This window comes from Tiliqua scincoides, chromosome 4, assembly GCF_035046505.1.
Source record: "Tiliqua scincoides isolate rTilSci1 chromosome 4, rTilSci1.hap2, whole genome shotgun sequence".
Taxonomy (NCBI): domain Eukaryota; kingdom Metazoa; phylum Chordata; class Lepidosauria; order Squamata; family Scincidae; genus Tiliqua; species Tiliqua scincoides.
The window spans coordinates 29,084,029-29,095,495 of record NC_089824.1 but is presented as its reverse complement, the minus strand read 5'-3'; the positions used below and the strand labels follow the sequence as shown (position 1 = coordinate 29,095,495).

Below are 11,467 nucleotides of genomic sequence, written 5' to 3'. Positions count from 1 at the left end.
ATGAAATTATGCATTGATTGATATATAACATGATGATATTATTTCTCCAAACTCTGATTTTAGTGATTTTGAAAAATTGTAGAGTCTCATACACACACACACCCGTGTCAACTTGCGAACACCTTATTGCAGCAGTTCTCAAACTTTTAGAACTGGGACCCACTTTTTAGAATGACAATCTGTCTAGGACCCAATGGAAGTGATGTCATGGCCAGAAGTGACATCATCAAGCAAATTAAAATAAATAATTATAAATAATTAAATTGAAATAAAAGAAATAATTAAATAAGGGGCAGCCAGTCCTGTTCCACCAAGTGAATCTACTCTGAAGTAAGTCCTATTGTGGTCAATGGGGCTTACTCTCAAAAAAGTGTGGGTAGGAGGGGGCAGGGCCTGAGGTGACTGAGTAGTCATGTTTTTTGAGCTCCTGGAAAGCTCTTGGAAAACACACTATTTCTTCCCAAAATGTCATCAGTCTGATGAGATCCAAGGATCAGTGGTCAGGAGAAGCCTTGATCCTACAGATGGTGTACAGTTTTGGAGAAGAAGGGTCCAGCCAGGGACTGTTTTTTCTCCAAGGGAAGCCAGCCATTGATGTCGGTGATGGTGAGGATTCAATGTTGAAATTAAGCCAAAGGCTCCAAGCAGGGAAGGAAGTTGAAAGAAGCGAGTGTTGTTCCATTGTGTGTGTCTGGCTTTAATTGATTAATTGACTGCATGATTAAGCTTTTGCCGGAGAGAAGGAGAAGGAGGGGCAGGCTTTCCCCCTCCTGGGAGAAGAGGAAGGAGGGGGAGGCTTTCTCTACTTGTTTGTTGATGTGAGAAGAAGCTTTGGAGCAGATCTACCAAGCTTGTTATGGAAATATGAGTGCATAACTCTAACTTTATACCGTATTTTTCGCTCCATAAGACGCACCTGACCATAAGATGCACCTATTTTTTAGAGGAGGAAAACAGGAAAAAAAATATTCTGAACCAAATAGTGTAATAAAATATTTAATAAACTATAACAGAATAACATTTGAACCATCTCCCCCTTCTTAGGGTGAATGGGATCTTAAACTGGCATGAAGATCCCTCCCTTTATTAGGGCGAATGGGATCATAAACTGGCATGAAGATCCCCCCTTCATTAAGGTCCCCAATGTGCACTCTTTTTTGCAGTATTCACTCCATAAGACTTTTTTTGGGGGGGGGGAAGTACGTCTTATGGAGCGAAAAATACAGTAAATCTAAAATTTGTTGGATTACAAATTAACCGTCTTGGAATATAATTATTGTTGTGGAGTGTTCAGTTTTGTTTTCCTGTGGAGAGCTGGTGGAGTGCCTGTGGAGAGCATGGCTGGAGACCTGCATTTTTTTTTGTTTTGCAAAAGTGGTTGATTATTTACATTCCTTTGATTATCTCCTGGAAAGGAATGCAGTTGACATAGAAACAGATATAAATAACAAACATAAGATATAAACAACAGAAATAAGTACATTAGGGACATCTAGTGGACTAAAAAGACACTACAAGGACAAGAACAGGACTTGACAAGTGAAATAAGAAGGAAGAAAAAGGATGACAGGAAAAGGAGTGAATGTTAGGAGCTCTCCTGCCCTGGAGTCCAGCTTTGGAAAACTAACACAAGAAGAACTGAAAGAAAAAGAATGGAAGCAGACAATACAAGATAATATAGAGAAATTAGTGGTGATGGGACAGCAACAAACAAATCAATAGCTGTGGGTTCAAGGTAGTTTGGATACATTAACTACCCAATGAGATTATCTTAGTGTGCAACTCAAAGATGTTATATCTGAATCACATGAGAAAAAACAAAAGGTTATGGAAAAAGTACTGGAAATGGGAAAGCAACAAGCAAATCGATATTTACAAATCCAAATTAGCCTGGAAATCTTAATTCAACAGACAAATGAGTCTAATATGCAACAAAGGAGAGGATCAACAAAAGAGTAAAGAAATGGAAGATAAATCCAAAACACTGGAGACAGGACAAAACAACAAATTGGAAGAGACAATGTTAATGGAGATAGCTTGGAAGATAAAGACTCGAAAGTCACCAGACCAGAAAGGAGAAGAAATACTTCTCCTAGAAAGACTAATTGATGCAGATTGGATTGATTAAGTGAAGGAAGAAGAAATACTTCAACCAACTGGCATAGATGGGAATGATCAAGTGAAGGAGATGATTCATCAAGATGTTGATTTATCAAGAAAAGCGAGTACATTAAATCGTGATCTGTTAAGAGGAATTCATGTGAAATTTATTAGGAAAAAGGTGGAAAGTTAAAGTCTAGAGAAGAGAAGAGATTTTGCAGACCAGTGGATATTTAGGTTGGAGACAAGGGAATAGATAAAAAGCAAGATAGTAATGTGTAAATTTTGTATGTTAGAAATTAAAGTTTATTAGATGTCAATGATAATTTATATAAGTTTTATAGGTGATATGTAATATGTATAAAAATTTTAGTTAGCTTGATATTAATAGATGTTAGAATTTTAGAGGATAATTTTAATGAATTAGTATTAATTTTAGGTGATATTGTTTTGGATGTTTACGTATACAGGTTGAGACTAATTATTCATGTGGGTTCCATTCCAAGCACTCACGTGGATTAAAAAAAATGCACTATAGCAAATCAATTTAAAAAACAAAGTTTCTTTGCTCCAGTGATTGAAAAACAGCCTTGCTGACCTTTTGACTCTAAAATAAGAGTCATTAAGAAGACAATCCATCAGCACTTCACTTAGCTCCTCTCTTCACCAATGCAAAATGATCACCTTTCTTTCAGTGCTCAGGGGGGAAGGGAGGGGTCTGCAGGAGAGAGAATGATTAATGGATTGTTAGCCTGCTTCTCTCTCTCTCTCTCTCTCTCTCTCTCTCTCATTAAGGAGGCTGTTGTTAAAGGACTGTTCAGTTTTTAAAACTGATTTTAAAGGGATGCATTTTCCCCCTTCTCCAGGGATCAGCACATTCTTTCTCATTTGCAGGGGACATTCGAGTTGAGTCAAATTCGTGTATAAAAAATCAGTGTATAAATAGGCTGGATCTGTATGTTTATGTATTTATTCATGAGGATATATTAATTTTGGATGTTATAGATAGAGAAATGATATATGTAATTATTAGGATATTAAAAGTTGTTAGAATTTAGTATGTTAGATATTGGATTATGATATTAATTGTTGTGAGGATTTTATATGCTAGATACTGGAAAGAAACGAAGATCCCAATGAAAGATGAATTACTAGATAAAAGAATGACTGTGGTGGAAATGGATAGATTTTTGGAGAGCTTAGATTAACAGTGAAACCAATATAGATTGAGTAATGAAAACTATTTTATGCTTGGTTGAAAATAAAGTTGTAGAAGTATAAGATAGGGTATTTAGATGAATGTATTATATATGTATTATATATATTGCATTGCACTCCGCTGGAAATTCTGCATCCAACAGTATATGGCATGATGGGGTAGCTCCAAAAGCTGCGAAGTTAGCGCGTCACCCCCCGGAGCGTCACCAGGTGCGGCCCACAGCCCCCGCACCCCCCCTAGCGACACCAGTGTGTCACCACAATTACTTTTAGGGTCAGGAAGGTGGCATTTGTGCACAACTGGGTATACGTTACATCTTTAGAATAAATATATACTTGGTGCATATTTGTTACTAGGTGTAGCAGGTTTCAGCTTCCCAAGAATACGAGGAATTTCCATGAACTCTCTGAAGCTAGACAAGTTGCTGAAGGAGAGTTCTTGTGCCTTATGTAAGGGGTCTCAGGACACAGCTGGGCTCACTGCCCCTTCCCAGGACTAGATAGTGGCAGCTGGTAGTTGCAAGACCTGAACAAGGTATTCAAGCAGGAAAAAGTAGCAGCAGGAACTGTGCAAAATATAACAATCAACCTGCGCTCAAAGTGCAGATTTTTATTTTATTTTGTGAGAGTTGATGGAAAACACATGGTTATGCTTATAGGAGGTGAGCCACATGACAATAACCCAGACACCCCCACCTCCACCCCAGCAAGCCCAACAGATCGTTTAAGACTACTGACAATGTTCCTCCAAACGGAGTTTTCTTTTCAGAGAACTTTCTTTCAAAGGGAAAACTTTCTCTTGGCAATTCTGCCTCACTTGCCTACCAACACTTGGCAATATTTATTCCTTCTCCCCACCCCCGCTTTTCCCCAACCGGTCTTTCTGTCAATATCTCCACAAAACGTATTGTGTGCTTTTTCAGCTGGTTGGGCAGCCTCTTCCTGGACTGAATGCTTTCTTCACATCTTTTATGCTCTGATGCTCCCTCAGGATGAGACACATACAATTCATTGCTTCATGATGTGCTTCTGACCCAGGCAAGCCCCTGAGCCATGAGATTTGCAGACAGCTGCTAGTCTAGCAAAAGCTGCCAGGTTTGCTGAGACCCTGCAACAGATCCAGAGCATCAGCAAAAGGAGAGAACCCTGGGGGAAGAGCAGACCTTACATCAGGTCAGAGAGAAGAAAGGCAGGGAAAGAAGCATTTTGGGAAATAGATAATAACTGCAGCTCTGCTCGATGCCTGCTCTGCCCTCTGACTGCATCTACTGAGCAGGTAGACCCCACAACTTAGCCGATATACCCAATGTGGGCATGCTCTTAACACTAGTAATAACCAGGACTAAGCTTATTGCACTCTTTAAAAAATCGGTAATCAGGGGATCTAAATTCAATAAAAAAACCCACGATCATCTGCAATTTACTTATATCACAGGAATTAAGCAAAGGAAAATAATGTGTTTTTCCATTTGTTTTCCAAGTATTCTGATGCGTTGCTTGTTTGCATCATTTATTGTGGTTTTGCACATCATGGGGAGGGGGAGAAACATGCCAGGGTGTTGAAACCCAGCCTCGGAGATTGGAAATCTTGTTCAACCACCCTTCAGGCTTTTGAGCTGTTACTATGCATGACCTACATACTTTCAAGCATAGCTTCGCAGCATAAGGACTTGAAACATGCTTTGGGGGGGGGAGAAACAATAAATGCTGGATCTTCAAGCTAATACCTTTCCTGCAAAAATCATAAGCCGCCCTGATTATGTTTTCTAGACATGTGCATTCATTCTCAGAATCCATGGAAATTATTGCAAAGCTATGCATGCCTGCTCAAAAGTAGGCCCCATTAAATTAAATGGGATTTTTTCCAAGGTAAATGTGTATAGGACTACAGCAGGAGTTACCATAGAGTGCATTGCAATGCCTTAGAATGTCATGGCACACTCACAAGGGCACCGCAGGATGTCCCCGGGGGCCCCTCTTACCTGTTCCCCCAGGCACTGCCATATTGAATCTCACAGAATCTCATGATATTTGGGCAATGCCATTTTTGATCTCACAAAATCTCATGAGATCCAAGATGGCAGCATCTGGCTGAGCTGGGAAGAAGATGCTTCGGGGGCTTCATTATTCAGGTAAGATTGAGAGCTGTAGGACTATAGCCTTACTGTCTGAAATCAGCAGGGACAAGGCTTTGTGCCAACCAGGGATGGTGTCTGAAGTCAAGCACTAGGCAAGGGTTCAAATCCATCAGTACCATGTAGCTGGATCAACCTCTAAGCCCCCAGTACTGGTTGCAGTGGTAAAGCCCAGTGTGTTCTCTGTGGGGGGAGGGATTTGCCTCAATCCTCCCAAAACCTGGCACCAGCACTGATACCAAGTAATCAATTTTAAAGCACTTGTGGCATATAAGCGAGGCATGTTATTTCCTTCCTGCATAAAATGTTGAGTTTGTCCTCATAGGGAAACAACAAACATTCATTCATTAACAAACACAAACCATTGCTGGAAAAGATGTGACAAAACAGATATTGTCGGTGTGACCTACAAGACATCCAGGGTGCATGTAACCTAGGAAGCAAAGGGAAGCCACACAGAGTGGTGGTCAGGTGGGCCTTCAGTATTCTTCTTTTGACAAAGACATTATCAGTGGATGACAAAGTCTTGTGAGTTGTGGCTGGCAGAACAGCCAACCACAGTCTTGCTGAAAGGGGGAAGGGTTAAAAGGGGTAAAGAAAGTATCAGACAGGGAGGCAGAAGGGATGAAGGAGGAGGAGGACAGAGCAGATCTAGAAAGAATAAAGCAGGGAAAAGATGTAGCAAACCATGGAGGAACTCGGGCTGGAAACTGGAGTAGAAGAGGGTGCCACCAGGAGAAAGGAAGGGAAGAAAGCTGGAAAGTAGGGGCAGGACACGGAAGAGATACTGAAGGAAGGGATGAGAGAAGGCTGGAGGAGAATGCTTCAAGATAAGGCGGAAGCAGTGGAAGGAAGACCTAGAACCCTGGAGACCTTACCCACTGCGTGCAAAAGGCAACCAGCACAACCCCCAAACCCAGCTTAGATTTTCACTCCAAGTAGCAAGCAGAGGAGGCTCTCTTGGAAGCTGAGCCAGGAGCCTGTGAAAAGCTTCTGTTTGAATACAGTCAGAGGGGTGTTCCCAACCCACTGCATGTAGAAAAATGACAGTGAGGCATAGCCATTATTCTGGGTCAGAATAATCCTTTCCTAGTGCAATACAAGCAAGACTCCCTTCCTTGCTCACCTCTGTAAATGATCCCCTCAAATAAGCCCCTTTTAAACACTTTTATATATCTTTTAGTTTCTTTTTGACAGGCTGGATTCCTCTATGATTTGCTGTTTTGTGCTCTTTTATTCTGACTTTATTCTGTCTACTGTTTTTATGGCCTCTGTTAATGTGTTTTTAATATGTTTTTATCTGTTTTAAACAATGTTTTTAAAATTGTTTTTACATGTTGTAAGCCGTCCTGGGTCCCTTTCAGGGAGAAGGGCGGGATACAAATAAAGTTTATTATTATTATTATTATTATTATTATTATTATTATTATTATTATTATTATTATCTGCCATAATTCATGAGCCACAACGTCTCTTTGTGCCTCATTCCCCTTTAGAATGTCCTTCCTGACACGCTACAATGTTGAGCTTCCCATAGAACAAGCAGGAGAGAGTTAAAGTGTCCACAGTAAGGTACCTTCATTCATCAATGAATTTATAGGGTATTTATTGCCCTTGGATGGTGGACCCTTTGCACACTTGAGAAGTGCTATGGATGGACCTAAGTGCAAATCTACAGATTGTCCTATCGGTTGCCCTACTTTTGGTAGCAAAGAAGTTCCAAAATGCAGCTAAATGGAAAAATGAAAAGCCAAAATATCATCCAAAAACAGTATGACAAGATATGTGAAATGTCAACTATGAATAAGGTTTTGCATTAGATAAAAGCTATAGGTAATCCCAGATGTAATGATGATTTTATAGAAAAATGAGTTCCGGTTCTAAAAGTAAATTGATTCAACTAACTGGAAATGCTAAAAAATAAAAAATAAATACTCAGATTTTCTTCAGTAGTGCTTTATTGATTATAGGATAGCTATTTACTGCTGACTTCTTCTATACATGTGCTGAAATATACCTTTTCGCTATGCTTTTTAAAAAGTTCCCTAATTTCTTCCATATTCTTCCTTAACACCTATCTATTAATATATAAAATCTGTTACTGTAAATTCTGTCCCTTACCAGAGATACTGTGCAAAATAAAGAGTAAAACAAACAAATCCCCCCCCCCCCAATTGCTGGTGAACTTGTTCATTCTGATCTCAACCATTTGGGGGGCAAAAAAAATTAGGAAATTGATGGAAAATGTTTTACAGTATCATGGAACTGACTAACCAACACCAGGTTTCACTGTTGTAGCCACTGAGAAATTTGGGTTTCAGGTCACTGACTAGGAAATGAGTCCCTACCACTGGCATCACTAGGATTCGCATCACCCGGTGCGGGAGGCCTGTGCGTCACCCCATGCAGTGGGCGGGGCAATGCCCCAGGTGGTGGGCATGGTTATGTGCCATCGCCCCACCCCCACTGGTTTTTTGGCTGTACCTTTTGTTAGAACACAGATATTTCAATGTGGTTTGTTTCATTGCATTCTGCATGAAATTACGCATTGATTGATATATAACATGATGGGATTATTCCTCCAAATTTAACAACTTATTGCAGCAGTTCTCAAACTTTTAGCACTGGGACCCACTTTTTAGAATGACAATCTGTCCAGGACCCATTGGAAGTGATGTCATGGCCAGAAGTGACATCATCAAGCAAATTAAAATAAATAATTAAATTAAAATAAAAGAAATAATTAAATAAGGGGGAGCCAGTCCTGTTCCACCAAGTGAATCTACTCTGAAGTAAGTCCTATTGTGATCAATGTGGCTTACTCTCAGGAAAGTGTGGGTAGGATTGCAGCCTGTGAGCCCAATCCTATGCATGTCTACTCTGAAGTAAGTCCCATAGTGGTCAATGGAGTTTACTCTATAGTCTACCTGCAATAACAACCCCCCAAAAAGAATCAGTGAGCTCTTCAGCACTCCCAGTGCCCATTTAAAGTTCTTCTGTTTCAGGCATATCAAGATAAGGACCCACCTGGCTTTGCAAGTGCAAAATAGAAAACTTCCCCTTACCAGTTGAAGCCTCTTTTTTGTCCTTCTCAGTGGGCAGGGGGGGGAGGAGGCTGCCTTCTGGAGCATTTGTTGCACTCCAGCTCCATCGGATCAGTACCCTTCTAGTGGCCTCACATTCCCCTTTGCCTGGCCTGACCAAAAGGCAAGGTACATCTACCTACCCACAAGTTAATGCGGCCACGTGGCTGAGTTTGCTTTCCATAGAGCCTCAATAGTAAGCCTCATATTAAGCCTCAATAGACTGCAGGAGGGAGGGAGGGACCTCCTTCTCAGGTGTTTTGAGGGCTGCATTCATTGGATCAGGACCATTCTGACATCCTTGGAGTCCTCTCTGCCTGCCCTTTCCAATGGACTAAGGCAAGTTTGCCTACTCATGAATAAACACGGCCACGTGGCTTCGTTTCGGGCTCAATACATTCATCTGCTTGGAGGGAAGGATCTATTTCTCAGGTGTTTTTGGGGGGCTGCATTCATTGGATTGGGACCATTCTGGTGTTGTTGGATTCCTCTCAGCCTGCCCTTTCCGACGGACTATGGCAAGTACACCTAAGCATGGGTAAATGCACGATATGGCTCACTTTCATTTTCCATAGGGATCCATTCTTTTTTTTTTTGTTTGTTTTTTGGTCATAACCTTTGAAGGAAAGGAACGATTTCAATTCCGTTTTTTGCATTTCACTCTGCTGGGAATTCTGCATCCAACAGTGTCCTAAAGCCGCAATTTTAGCATGTCCCCCCAGGGCCCGTCACCCCCCGTGTGTCACCCGGTGTGGCCCGCACCCACTGCACCACCTTAGCAATGCCACTGGTCCCCACATGTGCAGACCTGAGTCTGTCTGTGTCTAGATATGCTTGCTTACATTTCGTGGCTTCCACATTGTGCAAAAGACCTTATGCAGCAATCCAAAAGCTGGTATTTACAGGCACAAGCAGCAAGGTAGGTTAGTTCCAGCCAGGATTCAGGGACTGGGGGGTGTTAAGGGGAGAAGGAAAGGTTAAGGTTTTTTGGGGGGTAGCTGAATCAAGCACCCGGCAGGGGGAGGAGGAATGAGGATTCTGTCAGCTCATAGGGGAGGGAGGTGGGAGCCTCTCTTATCCATCTCTTTTCTAGGAATGGATGTTCCATTGAACGAAGGATGGGTCACCTGATTTTTTTGGCCATAGGAAAAAATGACTTTCAGAAACCTAGGGAGGGGGCGATTAAAAATGGGATACCTGGTTCATTTCTCTTGCATTCTCAAGCTGTCCTACCGTGTGACACGTTTATCGAAAAGATTCATGTCTTGAGTCACAAGTCACTAAAGGGCTCAGGATGAGTCTCGATGGTTGCCTGTTATGACTTGCATAGGAGTTGAGCCAAATAGGGCGGAGACTCGAGTCTGCACTCAAGTCCAGGGGAATAGCTTCTGGCACATCCCTGGCCATGAAATCTTTCTTTAATGGTGAGGATCTCAGCAAAACTTCTTTCCTGTTGAACCTTACATTGGAGTTTCCCTTAAGTGGAACAGAAGGGCAGAGTGGAGCCCAATCATCACCTTTTGTAAGAAATTATTCACATGTTATTACTTTCTGCAGAACTCTTGGCTTTTAAAGGTACAATCACATTTTTTGATGTGCTCTTGATTTTGTCTGACCAGCATTGTGTTACATCATTTTGATTTGGTCTTTATTTGTCTTCCGTTTATCTTTTCTTTTTAGAAGTCCAATAGAAGCCAGCGTCCAAAGAAATCCCACACAACTTTTTCTTTCAAATGCAGACCAGACAAACTGAGATGCATTTTTTGCTGGTAGACTTGAGGTTTGCCAAGTTGCAATCTGGAGGACATTTATGTACCTTAAATCCCCTGCTGCAGCAGGAAACAAGGGAGCCTCTGCTTCTCTCACTCATTCCCTTCCTAGTTTTGTCATCCACCCCCTTCCTGACCTCCAGATGTACTGCATTATGCATAGCAGGTGGGAAAAGTGACAGATGAAAGGGCCAGGGAGGGGAATAGTCAGGAGAACCGCCTGGCTGCCTCATATCTTAGTGTATTGTGGGATTTAAAGGCACATGAATATTATTCAGGCTGTAACTTGGCAACTCGAGTGGATGTTAAAAAAGTAGAGTTTCTGGAGTCTTGTCACTACAAGTTCTCTTCCAGAGGAAGCCTCCTCTAGAAAATAGGGTTTAGTAGAGCTTTGGCTAGGGCTTGGAGGTCTATGACCTTTCAGCACAAACATCCTGCACATGCCCGATCGTGTCTGATCTCGGAAGTTAAGCAGGGTCAGGCCTGGTTAGTACTTGGATGGGAGACTGCCTGGGAATACCGGGTGCTGTAGGCTTATACCATAGTCTTTCGAGACTGAAGGTTGCCAACTTTTTCTCAAAGGGCTTGCTAGTAGCGTCATATACCTTGAAAATCAGGTTACATATTTCATATAAATCTTATCCTCCTTTCTTGGCAAAGGCTCAACATACGCTACACGAAAACATGATTCAAATATGTTTTACTAACATCCAGTCATAACTTCTTATGTGTAACACATGTTAGGGTAGTATGTATTCCTACTCTTCTGTAAAAGCAGCATCAGAGGCCATCCTTTCCCAAACCCTAAACCATCTCCTTAGCCAAATCCAATATTTGCTGCTTTTAGCTCTCCCCACAGACACTGCCACACACAAAAAATGGTTTCAGCCCCCTTCCACCCAACCTGGGATCTAATTGAGGAAATGGAGATCCAAGCTGCTCCCCTCCTTAAAGCATCCATTCCACTTCACCAAAATTCCAGAGCCAGGTACAAAAGCACATGGATTCCACAGTTAACTCTGGACATGCACAAAGGGGTCTAACTGGCCTCTTTCCACATGCTCAAGTGGAATCAATGAAGGAGGCAAACTTGCAGTCCCTCAAGACTCTGATCCTGTGAGCCAGTGGAGTTTGCCAAGCCTTACGTTCTGTGCCTGACATT

At 41.7% G+C, this 11,467-nt stretch overlaps 1 pseudogene; it reads left to right on the top strand.

Moving 5' to 3' along the window:
- Nucleotides 1-10,721: 10,721 nt before the first annotated feature.
- Nucleotides 10,722-10,840, top strand: LOC136650158 (5S ribosomal RNA; annotated as a pseudogene).
- Nucleotides 10,841-11,467: the final 627 nt, after the last annotated feature.